Here is a 24,028-nt window from a genome sequence, read left to right as displayed (position 1 = left end):
ATGACTGATACTTATAAATAAATCATTTCCACTCCCCCCGCCCCCCAAAAAAGACTTTTCCTTGAGGTCTTCTCTGATACCATTTCCCTTCTCCACCACTCTGAGGTCTGATTAGGTGCACTTCTCTGTGCTCCCACAGCCTTGGTTAGAGCATCAGTGGGGTAATTTTCAGATTTTCCCTGTGTGCCTGTGCTCTTTGTTTGTGTGCAGGGATGGTGTTTCGTCAGTTTTTTCTGTACCCCCATGCCTGGCTTCTAAGTAATCGATAAACATTTGTCGAAATGAACTAGAAAAGTTAAGTGGAGATGAACTGTATTTACTTAAGGATGAGGATTTTACTAACATAAAGGGTAATTCTAAGATAATATTTTTCTAAGTGCTCAGAAAAGAACTCATCTTGCCCCCAAATAGTAGCATATAAGCAGAAATCTTCTAGCCATACTGAAATATACTCATTGACATTTAATCCCCACATTAGATTGTACACAACTTAAGATCAAGGTCAGGTGTTGGTATTTTTAATAATAAATTATGTAAAAATATGTGCTTATTAATTATTAGTTGAACATATGAATGATTGAGTGGGTGGACAGGTGTGTGGAGAGGTGAGTGGATGCACAGGTGGGTGAATAGATAGGTGGATAGGTAGATGGATGAATGGATGGACAGGTAGGTGGGTGGGTAGATGAGTAGTTTAAACACTGTATTCATTTGATCTCTCTTTTGGTTTCTTTTTATAACCATCTACTCATAAAATAAGGCTAAGGGGCGCCTGGGTGGCTCAGTCAGTTAAGCATCTGCCTTTGGCTCAGGTCATGATCCCGGAGTCCCTGGATCGAGTCCGGCATTGGGCTCCCTGCTCGGCAGGGTGTCTGCTTCTCCCTCTGACCCTCCCTCCTCTTGTGCTCTCTCTCTCTCTCAAATAAATAAATGAAATCTTTAAAAAAAATAAGGCTAGGAAAACACTCCTTATACCTCAGTACTTGGTCTCCTTGTATATATACTTGTCCTCTATCTTGACAGGACTCAGGAAGACCAAGTACAAAGATTTCTTGGGGCATTTGAATGAATAGACCCATGTTTCTGAAGTTCATTAGAAGCACCTTGATTCCCTTTATAAGAATGAAGATAAGATCTCTTCCAATACCTCATTTACAGTGGAGTGTGATTCTCCTCCCCAGTACCAATTTTCTTCTCTCAACGAGTTTAAAATGTTTTGGTTAAATACTATAAAAAATATTTTGGACAAAATATCAATTTAAAAGAAAAGAAAACCTGACAACCATCTGTGTGATGTGTGTTTTTTTGTTTTTTTAATCCCTCATTTTTTTTTAATCTCCTTGAGAACTCTAGCTCTCTCTATTTGTGGAAGAGGGTATCATAATTTAAAACTATCATCTGCGGGGTGCCTGGGTGGCTCAGTCGGTTGGGTGTCTGCCTTCGGCTTGGGTCATGATCCCGGGGTCCTGGGATCAAGTCCGCATCAGGCTCCCTGCTCCGCGGGAGTCTGTTTCTCCCTCTCCCTCTGCCTGCCGCTCCCCCTGTTTGTGCTCTTTCTCTCTGTGTCAAATAAATAAATAAAATCTTTTTAAAAAAATAAAACTATCATTTGCAATTTCAGCTTTGGTCAATTCTGAAACTGGTCCATTAGAGAGAGGAATGGGCTCCACAGTCATGTTTAACCAATGTAACTGCATTTCCAAGATCACAAATAATTATGACAAAGAGGAGAGACAGAGAGTGGCAACCTCAGTTCACAGTATCACAGTAGAATCAAATTCCTGAAATGGCCTTCTCTCTTTTTTATATGGTTAATTTTAATATATATATATATTTTAAGATTTTATTTATTTGTCAGAGAGAGAGAAAGAGAGAGAGAACAAGCAAGAGGAGTGACAGGCAGAGGGAGAAGCAGGCTCCCCCTTAAACAGGTTCTTATTCACATATATCTCTATTACCATGTCACTAGCATTTTTTTGAAAATGCATTTTTTTCTATATGGTCTTATTATTTTCAATTTTGTAGTTAAATTTCCTGCAAACTTCTTCAAAGATGCATTTTATGGATAATATATAGGAAATTGGGGGCATTTCAATCTTTTTTTTATACACCATAAAAATTTTAAATGGAAAAAATACTCTCTCTATAAATGCTAAGATACCTGGTAAATAAAAAGCAAATTATGCTACATGGAGTATAACCTCAATTTTAATATTTTTATATTGAAATATGTAAATATCCTTATAGATATTGGGGTTTTTCCTTTTATTTATAACTTTCTATGTAAAATGTTTCTATATGATACACCAACAAGTCATCTCTTTTGAATATTAAGCCAAATTTAAATACTTCAAAATATATAAATATATTCAGTCAAAGAGGAGTGACAACAAAACATTCTTCCCATAACAAGATATTCCAAAGTGCAGTTATAAAATTCCAAAATTAAGTCTTTTATGCTGGTTGAGCTCTCATTATTTAATTTGTTTAGTCGCTCCTTTTGTAAGGAACCATTTCAATGTGTTCTTGTTTGCAAGCATTGTTTCAATAATTACAGTTTGTTACATGTCCAAAATATGAATATTTTTGCCAGTCCATTCTTTGAATACTTTGTTTCTAAATTTCCAACTAATTTTTAACAAAAGGCAAATAGAATTTGAAGTGAACACTGGTGATTCCTCAGCAAATTTTCATCTTCTCTCCAGAAGTTGTGGTTAGTGACACACCTATAGATCCCATAATGGGTAGTAAATATCAACAAACGTTTTGTGCAAGTTACATGTTTAGCATCAACTTTTTTTTTTAGACCTGTAAGTTCAGTACCTAACATTTCATTAAACATTCGTTTCTTTTTTTCTGTTATTGCTGCCAAAGGAGTTTATTGCAATATAAATTTTTTCAAACCACAAAATACAGCCATAGATTGAGGCCATACAATAATTGACAAGAAACTCTGTATGAAACAGACCGCTCATCCTCTATTTTCCATACATTTCCCACACCACAAGCAACTACTAGCCCCAATCACCGGTGTCCTGGCTGTTTTGTGCACCTGGCATAGAAGGAGTTAGCTGTCCTTAGTTCCTGAGGTCTGAGAGCTCTTTGTTTTATCAGCAAGCACAAGGCGTGCAGCCTCTGAAGGGAAGCTGGAAAAGCTTGGGAGTAGAGAGACAGGCTGGTCATTGTCTTTCAGATTTAACCACATGAGTGAGAAATCTTTCCATTGCACATGGGTCTCACAAACTACTAGACCAGACTAGGGCAGAAGCTGCACGCAAAGCAGAAATCTATGAAACACAACCCAACTCATCTTAAAATGAATAACAACAATATTTCCTTAAAAGACTGAAAAAATTGGATAGACATTAAACCAGAATGAATGATAGGACAACAGGCATAAGCCAAGACTGAACCAGGAAAACATGATCACCGGCCTCACGAGGCCTGTTTGCACTTCCAGCTCGAATTCAAGAACTCGAGTTCTCCTAACTCACTAATATGGTACAGGAGATCTGTTAATGAAATTGAGATTGCCAGTTTTTATCTTTAAAGTTAGTGATGCATCTGTCAAACCCAATGAATTGGCCTCTCGTTTTGTTTTATTCTGTTGGTGTTATTTGGCTTCTAGAACAGAATGGAATTAAACTAATTGTTTTCGAAGAATATAAACTAACATCCAATAGCTTTGATCTAAAATGTGAAAGCAATCAACTTGTTGTCCCTTGAGTAACAATACAGTGAAGCACTTAAAGAGAAAAATGAATAGAACTTACTGAAGAGAAAACTCATGTTCTAAGATGAGAGAGTTATGATGTTGTGTACATATTCTGTCTTGAACTGAGGACTCAGTGAATGTTAGTGTGGATAGCTCTCAAGCCTCCAAGAGATTGCTGAATTGAGGTGTGTGACCCGGGGTTAGGGACATAAAAATTCAGACTTGATTATGGCATCCACTAAGGACATAACTAAGGGGATTGTGTTATATGGCAGCTGGTAGGGTATTATACTAAAAAATGTTTACAAGTTTATCTTTAATTACCTCTCCACTGTCACTTACTACAATCCTTTGACAGTTTTCTTACCTGGGTAACAGCCACGGGGAAGAGAAGGGGAGATTAAATGACACAATGGCTCATAATAGGCCCTCAAAAAATATTTGTTGAAATTTGAATGTTGAAAAATAATTAGATGGAAACAAAGAACTGGAGAACAAAACAAACACGTAAAGATGTTGTTAGCATCTATGAGTATCTAATAGAATTTTTTAAGAAAATAATTGTTAATTATATTTGACTGACTCACTTGAAAGTATCTCAGTTATGTATTATGCATAAATTAAACAACACAGCTTTAAGGGTATAATTTCACCAATGAAATCTCAGTGTATAAGTAATCATTTAGGAACTTCAAGCCTCCAAGTTTGTCTTTTTATAACTCATAGGCCGGGGTGCCTGGACGCCTCAGTCAGTTAAGCGTCTAACTCTTGATTTCAACTCAGGTCATGATCTCAGGGTTGTGGGATCAGGTCATGATTTCAGAGTCCTGGGATGGAGCCCTGCGTCAGGCTCTGGGCTCACTGGGAGTCGGCTTGGTATTCTCTCTCACTCTTCCTCTGCCCCTCCCCTGCTCTCTCCCTTGCTCTCTCTCAAATAAATAAGTCTTTGAAACCCATAGGCCAAAACTACTGTTCCTATAAAGTGACATTATTACATACTATAGGGTTAAACTAAACCTATAACAAAAATGAGTTGATAAAGATGAAGTTGAACTAACATTAATTTAAAATTTTAAAGGACATAGGTAAAATTGAAAACCATAGTTACCTAAGGATAACACTAATTATACCCTGATTATAAAGCATTGTTCCAGAAAGAAAGAAAAAAAAAGTGGGAATCCCACCTGTGTATGTAGTAAAAGCTTTGCAACTTTCCTTGGGTACCATATTGTTTAGGTTTCCAGTAAATTCTAAAAACATGCATTTTTTTTCCTCTTCAGAATATAAAATTTTTGTAAGCTTTATTCACTTAATAATTGTTCATCATTCCCTAATTATCTTCAAAAATTAATATCTAACAATAAAAATCTACAAGTTATTTATGCTTACTATTTATTTGATCTGGATATATTTTTGAACCACATTTAGCAACTTCTCAAAATCATCTTTTACAACAAGCTGATCCTTAGGGCTTTATCTTATTTTCTACCTTTATTTTTTTCTTCATTCATTCCTTTACCAATTTTTTTGTTTTGTTTTTATTTCTTCTATGGAAAACAATTTTATTTTTAAACTGATAAGAACAAATACTACACTTGATCTTAGCCAAAAGGCCGAGAAGCGATTGAAACAATTTTATTTTTAATCAGTTATTTATATCCCTGAAAGCCGCCTCATATTAGTTTCTGCAATGATGTAGGGAATAAATTGATTAATTAGCTTTTTTTAAACCAGGCCTTGTTAGTAATTCACAGAATAAGACATTACATTCCTCAGTTTCACGATAAAAATATTTATCAAGTTATTCATATCACATCAGAGTTTATAGCAAAATAGTTTAAAAAGAGATCCTCCTCCTCTAAGCTCCTTCATTATTAATTGTGGCACTAGATAATGCAATTAGCTGAATAAAGCCCAGTTCATCAAGACAGGACTACTCACTTTTTATTTATTTTTAAAGATTTCATTTATTTGTTTGTTTGTTTATCTCTGAGAGATGGAGAGAGCACAAGCAAGGGGAGTGGCAGGCAGAGGCAGAGGGAGAAGCAGGCTCCCCGCTGAGCAGGGGAGCAGGATGTGGGACTCGATCCCAGGATCCCGGGATCATGACCTGAGCCGAAGGCAGTCACTCAACCAACTGAACCACCCAGGCGCCCAGGACTACTCACTTTTTAAATTGAAACAGCAATATTATATCACACACTACTTTCTTCTGTCATTTGTCATAAGAGTTGGTGATTTGCATATTTTACTAGATATATCTTTGTTTATGAGGATAAAAGACAGTTCCTTATAATTAGAAAATTTGGTATCCATTGCTAAGGAATTTTAAAAATACATATCTTTATGTACATATCGTTTTAGTTTCATGTAGGTATATAAATATATAATATATACATGAATTGTTCCCAGGAACTAAAGACTTAAGCACATTTCCACTGCATGAATTATCTGAGTAACAGTTTTTATCCAGCAGCTACAAGAACTTTAATATTGCAAGTAAAGAATTCATATTTACAAATTTGAGGGAGTATTCTTTTCTTAGATGATTGACATCACCTCTTAGGACATGATGTCCTTTGTTTCTCATCATAGTTTATGTAATAGTAGAGAACCACTTCTAATGAAGGTTTGTTTGTGCTCTGACATCTGTGGAAACTATTGTTCTAAAAGCACCCTGTCAGATGCAAAAGAGAGGATAAATTAAGCTCAGTTTAACATGTAACATGATTTATTTCAACCTGATTAGCAATGAATAACTATCAGATTTTATATATTAATAGGATGACACAACAAAATGAATACAAGAACATGCAGCATGGTGGAAGTTAAGTGTTTGAAGTGAGAGAAAAACAGCTTTCAAAATGGCAAGCCATTCCTTCCTACAGCATTTTCTATTTCATAGTTTTCTGCCGTAAACCTGAGGCTGATGACGGGAAGATGTTGGTCAGCCAGCCAGTCTTCATCATCTGCTCACCTGCCAGCAAACACTACTTTGAGGTTCTAGTTATTCTATGGCCCTTCCGGGTGGTGGCCTTGCTTGAGACCCCTCTCTTCTCATCTCTTTTCCCTCCATATTTTCTGAGATGTCCTTCTTTTTGCAAACCCCTATTCTCAGTGGACCAGCTAATTCATCTCATAAGCTATGTCATACTTATTAAGATTCTGTACTCTCAGAGATACCCTAAAAACCAAATATAGTATATTTCCCTGTGTTAAGAAAACACTGAAAACATCTTTGAGGGGTGGAGATTGGTTGGTTGCTACTGGTTGGGAAAGTCTGCTGTTCTTGGTGTCAAGAATCACTATCACATCAATTGTGCTCACAGAGGATACATCCTTATCTCTGTAATATTATAATGAAGCATCACTTGGAATCAATAGTCTATAAATTTTATTAATCATTTTATAGAAAATCGAATCTCCACCCATTCTTTTTTGGCCACAGGAAATGGTCTGAATCTTTTCTATGGAAGGATGGAGCCTGACTACTTCTCCAGCTTTGTTTTGTGTCGTAGCCGAGCCTTATCCCACTGGAGTTCTCTTACCTGCCATGTTGGTTCCGGCCTCCACAAATGTGCTCTGCTTTCTCAGAACACTTCATACCTTTACTTCCCAATGCCTTCTATTTTGGGCTCACTTAAAAATCACCTCCTTGGGGGCACTGGGTGGCTCAGTCGGGTAAGTATCTGACTCTTGGTTTTGGGTCAGGTCATGATCTCAGGGTTGTAAGATCAAGCCCCACGTTGGGCTCCGCACTCAGCAGTGGGTCTGCTTAGAGACTCTCTCCCTCTCCCTGCGCTCCCCTCCCTCTTCCGTGCTCTCTCTCTCTCTTTCTCTCAAATAAATAAATCTTTAAAAAAAAAAACCTCCTTGGAGAAACCATTTCTGTCATTACTTCGTTTTCCACTGTATCCTATGCTTATGCATACTTCTAGTATAAAGTTCAGCAATGAACTGCCCCTATTCATTTGCTTATTAATTTTCCTGTACTGAATGTTAAGTGCTTTAAGGATTGGAATGGTTACTTGTTCATTCTGAATCCCTATGATTGATCTCTATGTCTGGCACACAGTGGATACTCAATAAATGTCTGTTGATTAGAGATGAATAAAAAACTATTGCATGTTTGGAATTACTGAAGTAGTTCTTGATCCAACCTTTCCAATACCTTGTTGCACAGTGCTTGAACATTGCCTTCAACACATAACACCCTATACAAAAGCCTTTTCTTATTTTATTTTGTTATGTTATGTTAATCACCATACATCATTAGTTTTTGATGTAGTGTTCCATGATTCATTGTTTGTGCATAACACCCAGTGCTCCATGCAGTACGTGCCCTCTTTAATACCCATCACCAGGCTAACCCATTTCCCCTCCCCTAGAACCCTCAGTTTGTTTCTCGGAGTCCATAGTCTCTCATGGTTCATCTCCCCCTCCAATTTACCCCCCTTCATTTTTCCCTTCCTACTATCTTCTTTTTTTTTTTAACATATAGCACTGTGAATTGTATAAGACTGTTGAAGCACAGACCTGTACCTCTGAAACAAATAATACAAAAGCCTTTGATAAGTCCTTTTTACCAAGTGGTCAAGCATCACATTTGTGACACACACACTACAAAAGGTTTTTTTGTCTGTTTTTTTTTGTTGGTTTTTTTTTTAAAGATTTTTTATTTATTCATTTGACTGAGAGAGCAAGAGAGCACAAGCAGGGGGAACGGTAGAGGGAGAGGGAAAAGAGGCCTCCCAGCGAGCAGGGAGCCAGATGTGGGGCTCGATCCCAGGACCCTGGGATCATGACCTGAGCCGAAGGCAGACGCCCAACCATCTGAGCCACCCAGGTGCCCCTTTTTGTCTGTTTTTTAATAATTTCTTTCCAGGGCTGTTCAAGATGGAAGCATAGGAAGATCTTGAACGCACCTCCTCCCACAGACACAACAAATCTACAGCTACATGTGGAAAAAGAAAACACTAATTTGAGAATGTATCTGCACCCCTACATTCATTCCAGCATTATTTACAATAACCAAGATATGGAAACAAGCTAAGCGTCCACTGATGGATGAATGAATAGAGAAGATGTGGCACACACACACACACACACACACACACACACACACACACACTGGAATACTAAGCTATAAAAAAAAATAAAGTTTTGCCATTTGCAACAACATGCATAGGCCTCAAGAATATTATGTTAAATGAAATAAGGCAAATAGAGAAAGAGAAATACCATATGATTTCACTTATATGTGGAATCTAAAAAAAACAAAACAAATGAATAAACAAAACAATACAAAACCAAATTCAAAGACACAGCGAAATAGTGGTTGCCAGAGGACAAGGTAGGTTGGGGTTAGGCAAAACGGGGGAAGGAGATCAAGAGATACAAACTCCCAGTTATCAAATAAGAAAGTCATGGGCATATTATGTACAGCCTGGGGACTAGAGTCAATAATATTTTATTGCAAATCTGAAAGTTGCTAAGAAAGTAAATCTTCGGAAGTTCTCATCACAAGAAAAAAAATGTCAATTTTTTTTGGTGACAGACGGTAAATAGACAATGTGGTGACCTTTTTGAAATGTATACAAATGTTGAATCATTATGTTGTACACCTGAAACTAATACAATGTTGTATCTCAATTGTACTTCAATAAAAAATTATTTCTCTCCTCAAATAATTTAAAATTCAGTTGGGAAAATAAGCCAAGAATGAGTAAAATAGAAATAATGTTAACCATAATGGTAAAGTTTACATGACACTTAATTTTGAACCAAATATATTTATAAACACTTGACATATATTAATTCATGTAATTATACAGGAGTTCTCATTATCCTGTTAGAGGTGAAGAAACCAAACCACTGAGAAGTTATATGACTTTCCCAAGGTTGTGGAGGGAAGAAGAGGCAGAGCTGAGATTTGTAGCCAGACAGCCTGGCTCCAAAACCTATATATTTAACTACTGTACCATATTGCCTCTAAGAACATGACACATAAATGCCTCCATGGCCCTGAAACAATTTGCGAGGTTGACTGCGGAATGGCTCAATAGACACGTTACAGTGGGGACAATGGCTCTACACCAGTTAGATTTGGGAAGATTTTATGGGAGAGGTAAAAATGGAATGGAATTGACTTTTCAGGATTTATTGGACTTGGTAAATCAGAGTGGAAGAAGGCCTCCCAATACAGAAAACAAAGATGAGTAATACAAGTTATGTTGTTTGTGAGATAATACTGGAGTATATAGGGCAAGATGTGTGGGGTGGGGGGATGTTAAATTCTAAAGTCAGTCGTTCAAAATATTTCTATTTGACCCTAGAAGTCACTGGGAGAAATGGCCAAAATGAAATGAGTAGAGCATTGTTTCAGAATAATAATCTGTTAGTGGCTTGTAAAGCAAAATCAAGGAGAGGGGCGCCTGGGTGGCTCAGTCGTTAAGCATCTGCCTTCGGCTCAGGTCATAATCCCAGGGTCCTAGGATCAAGCCCTCCATCAGGCTCCCTGCTCAGCGGGAAGCCTGCTTCTCCCTCTCCCACTCCCCTTGCTTGTGTTTCCTCTCTCGCTGTCTCTTTCTCTCTGTCAAATAAATAAAATCTTAAAAAAAAAAAGCAAGGAGAAAGATACTGAAAACAGGAAACTCCTTACAATACTATTTTACAGGTTTGGACAAAAGTAATGGGATCCCTGTTTGCCCTGTGTTCCTATTTAACTTATTAATTAATGAGATAACCAGTCAGATGTTACAGTATATCAAAGGAGAATCCAAAGAACCATATACATAGGCAGTAAGAAATGTTGAAATGAACTTGAAAATAGATTTAAAACTGGCTTTTTCCATAGAAGAGGAAGGGAAGTCAATTTAACCTAAAACAAAATTTATTTGTATATAAGGAGTTACCAAAGGCTTTTACATAGGGTTTTATGCGTCCAAGGCAGTGTGTAAGCACTTGTATCTCTAGGAATAAGAATCATTTGCATTTTTAATTGTCTAAAATTTACAAAGACAAGGAAAGGTACCAAGACCTACATATAATCAGATAGTTAGGAAGAGCATGTTGCTAAAGAATACCTAGTTTTCTACTGAAAACATCAATTGTTTTTTTTTCCATTTCAGAGTCTCTCACTGGGTAAAAGTGCCCATTTTGACACTGGTGTGAGCATGTGAGATGAAAATATCAGTAATAGGGATCAGAACAAAAATGTAATGTTCCTAACACATGGAATTAGGTGGTACCTTCTTTCTCCTCACTCCTTGAATCGTACCTAATCTTTTTCTCAATATACATGTGAACTAGCAGTTTCAGAAAAGGAGTTAAGTTGTCTTTCATGAGATCAGGCATATGCACTTACACCTGGCCACTTCTGGGGTGATAGAGGAAAATGACAGCTCAACAAAGAGCAAGCCAGGGTTCTCTTAGGGAGAATCTGGCACTAGCAAAGTCAGCATGGCCCAATAAGCCAGACTTGGCAACAGCGTCTTTTGTTTGGAGTCAGAGCACTTTGTCATAAGAAAAATAAATTAATTTGAGCTATATTTTTTTAAAGCAAATGAACAAACATTTTCTAACATTCTATCTTCCGAATGTTTGATCGAAATAGATAAGATTTGGCAGAATCTGCAAGAAGGCTAGAGAAAGATGCAAACTGAAAAAAGAGCAGGACCCAGTAAAGATCTGGGCTGGAGGACCAAGAAGCAAGCAAGTCCAATGACAAGACTCTGATGCCTCTGCAAAATATGACCACTGCTAGAAGCCATTGCCATCAGTGCTGAACCTTGCTATATTCGTCATGGCTCCTAACTGACCCTTCTTTTCCTGGGTCACTTATTCCAGAATCAGCTGCAGGCTGCAACATCTGATTGGCTGAACTTGGGCCACACGCTGTACCCTGGCTCCCGGGGAATTATCCGGTAGATGGAGTATCTTTCTCTTTCACTTTTGTACTGAGAGGCAAAACACTGCAGCCAACCAAATCAATAACTTCTGCCAAAACACAAACAGGGTAATAGATACTCCACTGTCAAGTGATGAAGCAAATGTCCAGGCCTACCTGGGTGTTGAGACCAGAGAGAGCTTCTCTATTGGGGATGGAGACAAGATGGGATATGAATCCGTTATGATTCATCTACTCTGTCAGTATGAATGTACCTTGAGGAAGAACAGGGCTATGGGAATCAAAGGGAGGAAAGCCCATAATGCCAGAGCCAAGCAGCTCTGCTCTAGGATTCCTTCTAAAAAGGCAGAAAAGGGCAGGGAAAGGAATCATTTCACAACCAGCAAGAAGAATGAACATAATGGAGTCTTGGAACTGTAGGTGGCCAGGCAGCAGCCCCTGAGTGAGTACGGGTGTAGGTGAGGATGGCAGGAAAAAGGCATGGTGGGTTCCCCGGGGCCTCAAGCTGGTCAAAGAGGAGTGTGTTCCTATGATCATAGCTTGTGAGGCTTGGGGAAACATTTGATTACACAAGTTATGTGTATGTTTTTATTAACCAGTTTTACTGCCACTTTCAGTTATGATGGCCTTCCTCTTAATGCACTTAACTTACCCTAAAAGGGTCTCTACTTCTTAACTAACTTTTTAAAATAAGACAATCCCACCTCTCCACGAAGCATTCCTTAACCTAAACTAATCCACATTGTTTTCTCCATTAACTAAATTGTTAAAGTGTTTAACAATTTAGTACTTAAAATCAAACACTGTCTATGATATTCTCTGATTCTGACCCATAAGATCTCTCTTCAATCAATTTTGGGTGCCCTCCAAAGAAACTATCATCAGACTTTGAAATTCCCTAACTCTATAATAGAAGCTTCATAAACACTTTCATCGGGGGTTTAATCATGATGGAGCAGAAAGGACACAGAAGAGAGACAGTCTGGATTAAGCCCGTCACATTTTGGTTATGGGATGACTAGTTCATTCAACTTTGAATCTTACTTCTTCATCAGTAAAAAAGGAACAATAAAGATGGTGAAGATAAACATACCGTCACCAACACCTAGCTCAAAACGTTACCATGAGCTAATAAAAATAGAGCAAAATACTTGCAAACGTTAAACCACTGCATTATAAAAATACTGCTTTTGGACACATGCTATTACCAATGATTAGCATCAAACAGAAGTAATTTCCTTAACAGAATTTCAAATGCCATAGCAGGTTGTAGAGAGAACATGTTTTTGGAAATGGAGTCCATTCTAGAATGCTTCAAAATATATAGGTAGTAATAATTTTGCTTAAAAGTTACTCTGCTGTCCTTTCCTGTGCCAATATGCCCATGTTCTGCACCTTATCCAATTTGGTCCATAGTCTCTTAACACCACCCCCCTTTGCAATAATGGCACCTTATATTTATATATCACTTTACAGTTTACAGAACACTTTCACACCTACAGTCTCATTTGATCTTTGCACCCACAGAAACAAAAACTACAGGAGCAAAGTGTTAATACCTAATAAGCTCACCACAATGTTTGCAGCCTTAAAGTTAAAGCAAAATTCTTCGGTGAAACAGCTCTTTCTTTTTTTTTATTATGTTGTTAGCCACTGTATGGTACATCATTAGTTTTTGATGTAGTGTTCAATGATTCATTAGTTACGTATAACACCCAGTGCACATCACAACACATGCCCTCCTTAATACCGATCACCCTGTGCCCACCCCCCCAAGACCCTCAGTTCATTTCCTGGGGTCCATAGTCTCTTATGGTTCATCTCTCTCTGATTTCTCCCCCTTCAGATTTCCCTCTCTTCCCCGGTAGTCCTGGGAGCTATTGCTTATGTTCCACATATGAGTGAAACCATATGATAATTGTCTTTCTCTGCTTGACTTAACAGCTCTTTCCTTAAGGAGTCTCCTCTTGCAGTTGCTGGAAGGGAGGTGGGTGGGGGGATGGGTTAAATGGGTGATGGGGCTTTAAGGAGGGTACTTGTTGTGATGAGCCCTGGGTATTATATATAAGTGATAAATCACTAAATTCTACTCCTGAAACCGATACTATACTATATGTTAACTAACTTTAATTTAAATAAAATCTTGGGGGAAAAAAAAGGAGTCTCTTCCTGCAATAGCATGATTATCTTCAATGCAATACTCAGTACTTAAGACAACAATTTGAAAGCTTTTTGGGCTAATTTTACAATTTGTTTTTATCTCTACCCAAAATTTAAATTGATTAAGTTCTGTACCTACTTGAATCTTCCATGACACCACTATATTTATAGAGCACTTTACAGTTTGCAAAAGCATTTTCACACCTATCATCTCTTTTGAATTTGCACACACTCAAACTTTAAAACATGAGGTCAAGGGTCACCTGGCTGGCTCGTCAGAAGAGCAAAAAAAAAAAAAAGAAGAGCATTGACTCTCGATCTTGGGTCATGAGTTCAGGCCTCACATTGGGTGTAGAGTACTTAAAAATAAATAAATAAACTTAAGAAAAAAAGACACGAAGTCGAAATCATGGCTTATTTATTCACCTTTGTATCTCTTGGGACTAACACAGTGCCTGGTATCTATGAGAGATTGAATAAATGTTAAATATGAAGGAAGAAGGTGAAGAAAAACATGGAGGAAAGGGATGATATGACTCAAAAGCAAGGGAAGATTAGTGTCCACGGAGATACAGAAGATTGTTCTTATTTCTCTCTGTGCAGAAACTTCACTAAATTACATTAATATTCAATTCTTACACATATACTTTGTGTTGAACACTAAATTACAGGTTTTGCAAAGAGGGGGCTTATTAAATATTGGAATTAGAAGATGTTCTCTTCACTATTTTTAAAAATGGCATATGTTTAAGAATCTAAAACTTTCAGTGACATAGGGACTGAAAATAATCCTTGCATGGGAGCAGCCTCAGCTTTCAAAGTAAAACTTTCTCTCATTACTGATGCCTTAAAATGAGAAAGTTTCAGAGTCTCTATAAATGAATCTTTCTAAAAAGTGTTGTGGAAATCTTAAATCTTTTATGACAATCAGTGGCAATCCTGCACTTAAAACAGTAAAAAAAAAAAAGAAAGAAAGAAAGGAAGAATAATGCTTCTAATAATATCTGATTGGCTTAAATTTCCAGCAAGTTTGCAGACCATTCCTAAATATACCTGCTACAAGTATTTCAAAATCAAAACAAGGAAACAAACAGTAAAAATAAATACAGTGGGATCAAATTCAACCACAAATCCAAGCCAAATCCATAGAAAGCTGAAAGGGAGTAACTTGGAAAAATATAATCCATTACTCAAGATGAATGCATCATTTGTTTAACTAGAGGCATTTTATGGCAATGATAAAAGAAATGTGGTCTTCTTAAATCAAAATGGAAGAGAGCTGACAGAACAAATCTCTTCACTCCCCATATCCCTTTGAAAAATAAAAGTAAATACAAAAGAGCACCGGAAATTTGAATCAATTATAGATTTCCTGGAAGATATAAAGCAGATGGGAACAGACTGATGTCAAAATCCAACTGAGTTATGATTATCTCAACCAGAGAAGACATTAAACAACCCTAAAATGAAGGCACTCTTTGGAGAAGAATTGGCTGATAGTCAAGAGAAAAATACAGCATGTTGAATGACAATGACTCTTAAGGTTAGTAACTATTATTTAAGCTACACGGAAAAAAAAATGAGTATATTCTATCAAAGTTGGAAATCTGACAAGGGAGACAGGTACTAGAAATTTGAGACAAAATCCTGGGTACAGCATTTCCTAGGACATTCAAGGAAAGCTTAAACCGGTTGGAGGTCACCACCTTGCCCATTTGCTCTCCTGCACAATAGCCACAGGCAAAATTGCTGTCTTTAAAACGGGGATTTACTACACAACAAAGAACAGTTACCATCCAGTCTATAGAAACACACTGACATTACAGGGACTGCACAATTTGAGACCTGTGGAGGGAAACCAAACACTTGAAAAAGTATTACTATCCCAAAGGGAAATCCGAATAAACAGTTAAGAACAAAACAGAAGAAAGACTAAAAATGAGTAGAACTAATGCCCTCAGAACTAATACCCCAGAGAACAGAAGGAATAAACAAACAAATGTTCTAAAATTAGGCTGTTATAAAGTAGTTATAGAAAAGCATAAATACCAGGGCACTTGGGTGGCTCAGTCGTTAAGCATCTGCCTTCGGCTCGGGTCATGGTCCCAGGGTCCTGGGATCAAGCCCCGCATCGGGCTCCCTGCTCCGCGGGAAGCCTGCTTCTCCCTCTCCCACTCCCCCTGCTTGTGTTCCCTCTCTCGCTGTCTCTCTCTGTCAAACAAATAAATAAAATCTTAAAAAAGAAAAGAAAAGCATAAATACCAAAATTAAAACTAAAAATCTGTAGACAGAACAGCAGAGTGGGCCCTGATAAAACATGGTGACCCAGAAGACGGACCATGGGGACGTCTCTGCTGAATGCTGTGGACAGGAATTGAATAGTAGGAGAAAAAAGTTATAAGACATAGTGAGTAGCTAATAGAAAGGCTAACATCCATTCACCTCATAGGAGTTTTATTTTTTTATTATTTATTTTTTTTGGCTTTTCAAAAAAATACAGCTTTTTATTGTCTCGGATGCAAATATAGTTTTAAAACTGCATTGTAGTGTTGAATACAGCTGGTGGAAATGTGCTTCTCGACAGCGGAGCATGAAGGGTGGTGTTCTGGATGGTGCAGGCCTGAGGGAGCCTCCGAGTAACAAGGCTCTTCTCGGGTTTTGCTGTTCGGACTACGAGGGGAAACCGTCTCCTAACGGAGCCCTGACACAATCACCAAAGCTCACAACAGAAAAAACGAACCATTTACACAATGAACTGGAAGCTGGCAAAGGAAGAGAACGCTGTGGTGGCTCAGCCGTGATGTTAGAAAATAAGCAGATGAACAAGGTTCCCTTTCGCGGGCCGTCTGAGACTAATAGGAGTTTTAGAGAAGGGTAACAGAAGAACAAATAAGCAAAGGAAAAAAAAACACAAAAGAAAATTTCCTTATGCCTGAAAGAATCTTCATAAAATAAAATTAATATTTAAAAATAAAGAGACTAAATCCTCCAATAGTTAAAGATATAAAAGGATAAGAAAAACTACGCTAATGAACAATTAACATGTGAAAGAGCTTCAACTCCATTACTAATTGTTGGGTCCCAGCCTGGCCCCTCACCATATGTGGAGGGCAGGCAGAGACAGAAGAAAGAAACAGGCCACTCCAGATTGGTCAGTAGCTTCTTCTTAAGAAGCAAGGGAATTTGGGGCGCCTGGGTGGCTCAGTGGGTTAAATATCAGACTTTTGGTTTTGGCTCAGGACATGAACTCAGGGTAGAGGGATTAAGGCTCCCCACCCCCATGCTCAGCAGGGACTCTGCTGGAGATTCTCTCCCTCATCCTTTCCCTCTACCCCTCCCGCCGTGTGCCTCCCCTAAAATAAATAAACGAATCTTAAAAAGAAGAAGAAGAAGCAGCAGCAAGGGAATTTACTTGCGAGGCTTATCTTTAGACAGGGCATCCACCCACCAGAATCCTAAATGTTTATGCAGAAGCCCATGGATTCTGCCATGTATACTCTCCAGACAGTCTCAACACCCACCCTCTCAAAGCTGCATCTTTGAGGGGCACCTGGCTGGCTCAGTCAGTGCAGCATGCTACTCTTGATCTCGGGTTATGAGTTCAAGGCCCACGCTCCTCGCTCCCCCACACTTAAAAAAAGAAAAAGAAAAAAAAATGAAGAGATATATATTATTAGCATAGAAAGATTTCTAAGATATATGAAGTGGGAACAAATTTGCAAAATATCAAAGTTTGTACCCATTTATATTATATACATGAATGCAAATGCCTAACAAAGATATGTAAGGATGCATACCAAAACCTTTTGCACAGGAGAAGGGGATTACCAGGCAAGTGTGGGGTGTATGTGTGTGCAGGTAAAGACGTCATGGAGTCAGAAGGAGGACTCTTCTTCTTAATCTATACATGTATATATGCACTATTTGAATTGTACACTTATGTTTTAATTTTGTAATTTAAAAATATTCCTCAATAAGCAGTTTATTACTATTTTACGAAGATAAAAGTGTCTTTGAAAGTTTTAAGATAAGATCATAGCAATTCCTCAGAATAATTTTGTCCATAGGGCTGATGAAAGTAATTCTATAAAATTAAGGAACAACTGTAGTACTGAAAACCACTAATTAATAAATATCAAAAACATTATTTTATATAAAATACATAAATCCTTAAAAATAAAACTCACACAACATACTTAAAATAGGCTGGCCATACAAACTTGTAGAAGTCCTCCTACTTTCACAAGGCTTATATTTGAGAGATTTTAAAGATAAGTTGAAAGAGGTTGCCAATGAATGTTTCTTTGTGTGTCCTGTCTTAAACCAGGCCATCCATTACATAATGTGAAAGCCAGGCTATTGCTACAGTGTCATTTCCACTTGTTGCTTTCAGAAATTAGCTAACCTCCAACAGCATCCTATTTTCTTTCACATTAAAGTCATTAGGCTTCTTGCCCATGCAGCTAATATGTCTTTGGCTATAAATAAATTGGACACATCTGGGGCGCCTGGGTGGCTCAGTCGTTAAGCGTCTGCCTTCGGCTCAGGTCATGGTCCCAGGGTTCTGGGATCGAGCCCCACATCAGGTTCCCTGCTCCGTGGGAAGCCTGCTTCTCCCTCTCCCACTCCCCCTGCTTGTGTTCCCTCTCTCGCTGTGTCTCTCTCTGTCAAATAAATAAATAAAATCTTTAAAACTAAATAAATAAATAATAAATTGGACACATCTTATTCCTCACAAAGCTATTCCAGGGGACAAGAAAAAAAAAATCTCTTCAAAGCAACCAGGGAGGTAAATTTTATTCCTTTTACCTCATCAAAGGTCAAATTAATTTCACCTGGGTTGTTTACGCTTTTAAAATACTTTCAACTTACACTCTTGACAAGATAAGGGGAAGATGAAACAGAAAGAGGAATTTCATAACTGCTCTAAAGGAATCATGGAGCTTCCAGCTAGGCTGCAGTGCCAGAACCGAAGAGAAATTAGAACGGAATGATGGGGACCCACAAACAGCACCTACGGACCACTTGTGAGAAGGGTTGTTCCATCAGAGTATAAGTGACAAGGGACTTAGAGTTTCCTCTGAGAACTACAAGGAAGTAGATTTGTTCCCAGCACAAACAGCTGCTGATACAATAAAGAGAACAGTGAACCTCTTTCAACTTATCTTTAAAATCTAAACTAAAATTTACAGAAATACTTAAAAACTATTAATGGAGTCCTGGAAAATGAACTGCTATAAAACTTGCATCTTTATAAATAACTAAGTAACAAGCTAAATCAATGTTACTTGAGAATTAAGGAGATCCTTTAAAGATAAAAAGATCTTTTAACAGACATATAATCAAAGTGACTTTAAAAGGAATTTAAAAGAGATTACTATAAGCTAAATAATTCCCAAATGAAACATTTGTTAGAGTCATCAAAAATGGTAAATAAAACAATATGTTTATAATGCATTCATAAAAATTAATCAACTCAGCAATTGAATATTCATTTAATATATTCAAGAAAAGATGGCATATTTGAGAAGAATAAATTCTGCAAATCAGTCATCCAGCAAATAGATTTTTTGGAGACCTGATGGGCTTTTAAACTTTACTTTTGGTCTGTCAAAGAGTGCCCTACCATTATTTTAACTATTAAAAAAGTTCTTCATCCAAATCCTCTTGATTTGGCTGACATCTAAAAAGTCTGCACTTGCAAGATGAGCATGAAAAGATGTGTCCTATATCTAGGGATTTGGTTAGCAATTTATTTAGTTACTCAAATATGTGAGTATGTAAATGGTTGATGGCTGAATCAAAAGGAAAAGATACTCATAGTCTGTGTAAAAAACTTGTAGAATGCAGACCAATTTTCTTTTTTTTTTAAGATTTTTATTTTTTTATTTGGCAGAGAGAGATACAGCGAGAGAGGGAACACAAGCAGGGGGAATGGGAGAGGGAGAAGCAGGCTCCCCGCTGAGCAGGGAACCCACAGGGAGCCAGACGTGGAACTTGATCCCAGGACCCTGGGATCATGACCTGAGCCAAAGGCAGAGGCTTAACGACTGAGCCACCCAAGTGCCCCAGCGCCTGACTCTGGATCTCAGCTCAGGTCTTGCTCTCAGGGTTGTGAGTTCAAGCCCCACATTGGGCTCCATGCTGAGCATGGATAGTAATTTAAAAAAAAAAAAAAAATTAAACCTGGAATTCTTTATTTTATAAAGCAGTAATAATAACCTAACTTAATATAATTCTATAAAGAATCATGTTGTCAAGCAAATAATGGCTTCATAAATTTGTTATTTCTAACTTACAGAATAATCTTGTTAAAGTAGTATATAATTTTGATCAATTTTTCCAAATGTATTTGGAATTCCATGTGAGTTTGGTAAAGGCAACTCTGAAAGAGAATCACTTTAGGATCTTTACTTTCAAAGCAGTTTTAACTTGATCATATGCAGTTAAGTCTTACGAGCAGAATGGGTGATAAACTGGGTGATATAACTCAAGTCATCAACAAGTTACAGTAATCTTTACTGAACCAATCATGGTTTTTCCAGTTGTCTTAGCATAAAGCTTTACTGTTGTTCTTCTTTTGCTATTATTTATTTGTATTTATACATAGATAGATATTAAATATATTTGCTATTATATATGGAAATTTATTACCATAAATCACATACTTGGAAAACCTGTGCTAATTTTAGTTATGAGTTTTTTAGGTTACTCCCTGTAGATTAGAGGTTAACCAAATTTGGCTTGTCATTCCAATATGGTTGGGGAAAAATTAAAAAAACAAAAAATAATATTTCATGACACATGAAAATAATATGGCATTCAAATATTAGTGTCTATAAATAAAGTTTTATTTAACAATCATTCCCATTTGCTCATGTATTATCTACAGCTGCTTTCATGCTGTAATAGCAGAATTGAGTGGGAGATCATAAAGCCCATAAAACCTAAAATATTTACTATCTGGCACATTACAGAAAAAAATCAACAAGCTCTGCTTAAAACTATACAGAAATTTGGGATAAGCAGAAAAGATTACTAGATGTCTCCAATGTGATCCCATGTGTTGGCCCCCACCCCTTCACCACCCCCCATGGAAAAAGGTAGTTTCACCTCTTCCTGTGAATTCATTTCAATATTTCTTTACTCCATATACATTTCAGATTCGTTGAGGTTTCCTTTAAACCCTGTCATGTCTGCATAGTTCCCTTTTAAATAGTAGGTTAAATAAAATCTTTAACACATGTTTATTTTATATCTGTATAAATATATCTGTTTTTGTATCTGTATGACAGTTATGATTTTTCCTTTTTTTAAAATTTATCCTTCAGCAGAACAAAAAGAACACATCAAAGAATATGTATTATTCTCCCTGCCCCTCCTTTAACGTCATGTGAGGGTAGAGCATACAAAAGTGATCTGTTTATGCTCTGCCCTTTCAATATAGGAATAAAAGACAAGGCCCAGGAAAAGTGCCCTTAAGCAACACAATAATTTGTGAAATGCCAGGTGTTTATACAAGGTTTTCTTTTGGAGAGATTTTGAAAATGAAACAAAAGGCATATTCAAGTGTAAAGGACATTCATTTCAAGCCAGTAAGGGCAAGTTGCAGAACTTTTTTTTTTTTTTAAGAGGAACACTCTGCATAAAATAAAACTGTGGGAGAATGCACCCCAGTGGATTCTGTCAATACAGCAATGTCTCCTAAACGTTCTGAGAAGGTGATTCAGGAGGCCAGTTACCTACCCCAGGAAGTTTTAATGCTGATTTATCTAGTTCCTTTAGAAGGATTTGACTTCAAGAATTGTTACTTACTGTTGTTTTTTAAAGAATATGTAAGAATAATTTTTATTGTTTTCTCACTAAATCGGTATTTTCCATGAGACAAAAATCTCGCCAACTGGAGTCTGCCCAACTACTATAAGGGTAATATCTGCAATTGGCAAAACACTAATTTATATTTTGAAACAGAAAAAAATGAACATGTATGAGTGTGTGTATGTACACTGTGCAAAGGGTTTAACACTGGCTTGGAATGCAAACCTTGAGAAAACTTCAAACAATGTTTTGAACAATAGTTACATTTTTGGAATAAATGTGGAGAGTAAATATAATTACAGTTGACCCTTCCGCAGAACTACGTGGGTCCACTTATATGTAGATTTTTGTCCATAAATATACTGTACAGTACTATAAATGTGTTTTCCTTATGACCTTTTTAATAATATTTTCTTCTCTCTAGCTTACTTTATTGTAAGAATACAAATATAACACATATACAAAATATGTATTAATTGACTTTATGTTATCAGTAAGGCTTCTGGTCAACAGTATGTTATTAGGGCGCCTGGGTGGCTCAGTTGGTTGAGCGACTGCCTTCAGCTCAGGTCATGATCCTGGAGTCCCGGGATCGAGTCCCGCATCGGGCTCCCTGCTTGGCGGGGAGTCTGCTTCTCCCTCTGACCCTCTTCCCTCTCGTGCTCTCTATCTCTCATTCTCTCTCTCTCAAATAAATAAATAAAATTAAAACAAACAAACAAACAAAAAAAAACAGTATGTTATTAGTAGTTAAGTTTTGGGGGAGTCAAAAGGTATGCATGGATTTTCAACAGCGAGAGGGGTCAGCATCCTTAATCCCTGCAATGTCTAAGAATCAACTGTCCTTTGACAGAATCACTAATAATTGTAATGCATGATTTATGATGTTTGTATCTATATTTTTCATAGGACTCAATACTCCTTTAAAGAGAAAAAGGCAAATAAATCATAAAAGCACAAATATGCTAACGAGTTAAAGTAATAGCTACAGTGATAATGATCCTTTTTTAAATTGTCTTCTCAGCAGTACTTTCTCCCCAAATTAAGACCATGTGAGAGATATGGTACACATGAAAATAAAGCCCCACTTAAAATTCCTTTCTTTCTCATAGGACGAAAATACTTGCAAATCTTGTACCTGATAAAAGACGTACCCAGACTACAACTCTTACAGCTCAATAAACAACAATAACAGTAATCTAATTTAAAATATAGCAAAAGGCTTGAATAGACATTTCACCAAAGAAGACATCAAATAGCTGATAAGTACATGAAAAGTTGTTCAACATCATTTATCATTAGAAAAATAGACATTAAAACCACACTGAGATACCACTACATACCCACTTGAATGGCGATAATCAAAACCCAGATAACAGCAAGTCTGGCAAAGATGTAAAGAAACTAGAACGCTCATACTACTGGTAGAAATGTAAAGTGGTGCAATCATTCTAAATATAGTTTGGCACTATTTTAAGTTAAACATAAACTTTCAATGACCCAACAATTCCACTCCTATTAATCTACCCAAGAGAAATGAGAACATGTGTCTGCAAAAGACTGGTACATGAATATTCATAGCAGCATTACTCATAGCCAAAAACTGGAAACAATTCAAATGACAATCAGGTGGTAAGCGGACAAACCAGAAGTATCATATCCATGCATGGATTACTATTCAGCAATGTAAAGGAACAAAATATTGACACACAGTGCAACATGGATGAACCTCAAAAATGTTATGTTAAATGTAAAAAGCCAGACACATAGGACTATACATCATATGATTCTATTTTTATGAACTACCCCAAAAAGGCCAATTATAGGGACAGAATACAAATCAGTTTTTGCCTGGGGGTGGTAATAGGGATTGACTACAAAGAGGCTAGTGGGAATTTTGTGGACAATGGAAATACTCTAAAACTACAGTGGCCAGTGATGGTGGCACAACTGTATCCATTAACTAAAAATCATTGCACTGTACACTCACCATAGGATATAAATTAAACCTCAGTGAAAGAGTTAAAAAACAAACAAAAAAAACTGTGAAAACATGTAAAATTCCTTAGATAATTTATGGCACAAGTTTGAATAACTTTTAGATTAAATTGCCCATAAGGAAACCATACATGTCGAATGGAAAAAAAGACAGTCTCTTCAACAAATGGTGTTGGGAAAATTGGACAGCCACATGCAGAAGAATGAAACTGGACCATTTCCTTACACCACACACAAAAATAGACTCAAAATGGATGAAAGACCTAAATGTGAGACAGGAGTCCATCAAAATCCTACAGAACACAAGCAGCAACCTCTTTGACCTCAGCCCACAGCAACTTCTTCCTAGAAACATCGCCAAAGGCAAGGGAAGCAAGGGCAAAAATGAACTATTGGGACTTCATCAAGATAAAAAGCTTTTGCACAGC

The 24,028-nt window shown here is 37.1% G+C and overlaps 1 protein-coding gene and 1 pseudogene across 2 annotated transcripts in view; both read right to left on the bottom strand.

Moving 5' to 3' along the window:
* KCNH8 (potassium voltage-gated channel subfamily H member 8) overlaps positions 1-24,028 on the bottom strand; it is a 366,134-nt gene that overhangs the window by 301,489 nt on the left and 40,617 nt on the right. The window lies entirely within an intron of this gene.
* Positions 5,241-5,340, bottom strand: LOC114205762 (U2 spliceosomal RNA; annotated as a pseudogene).

This window comes from Eumetopias jubatus, unplaced genomic scaffold (genome assembly GCF_037043125.1).
Source record: "Eumetopias jubatus isolate StellerSeaLion01/CBP00866 unplaced genomic scaffold, mEumJub1_p1.0 scaffold_1, whole genome shotgun sequence".
In the NCBI taxonomy this organism is placed as follows: Eukaryota; Metazoa; Chordata; class Mammalia; order Carnivora; family Otariidae; genus Eumetopias; species Eumetopias jubatus.
The sequence above is the reverse complement of the archived record's forward strand: the minus strand, read 5'-3'. Positions and strand labels throughout refer to the sequence as shown.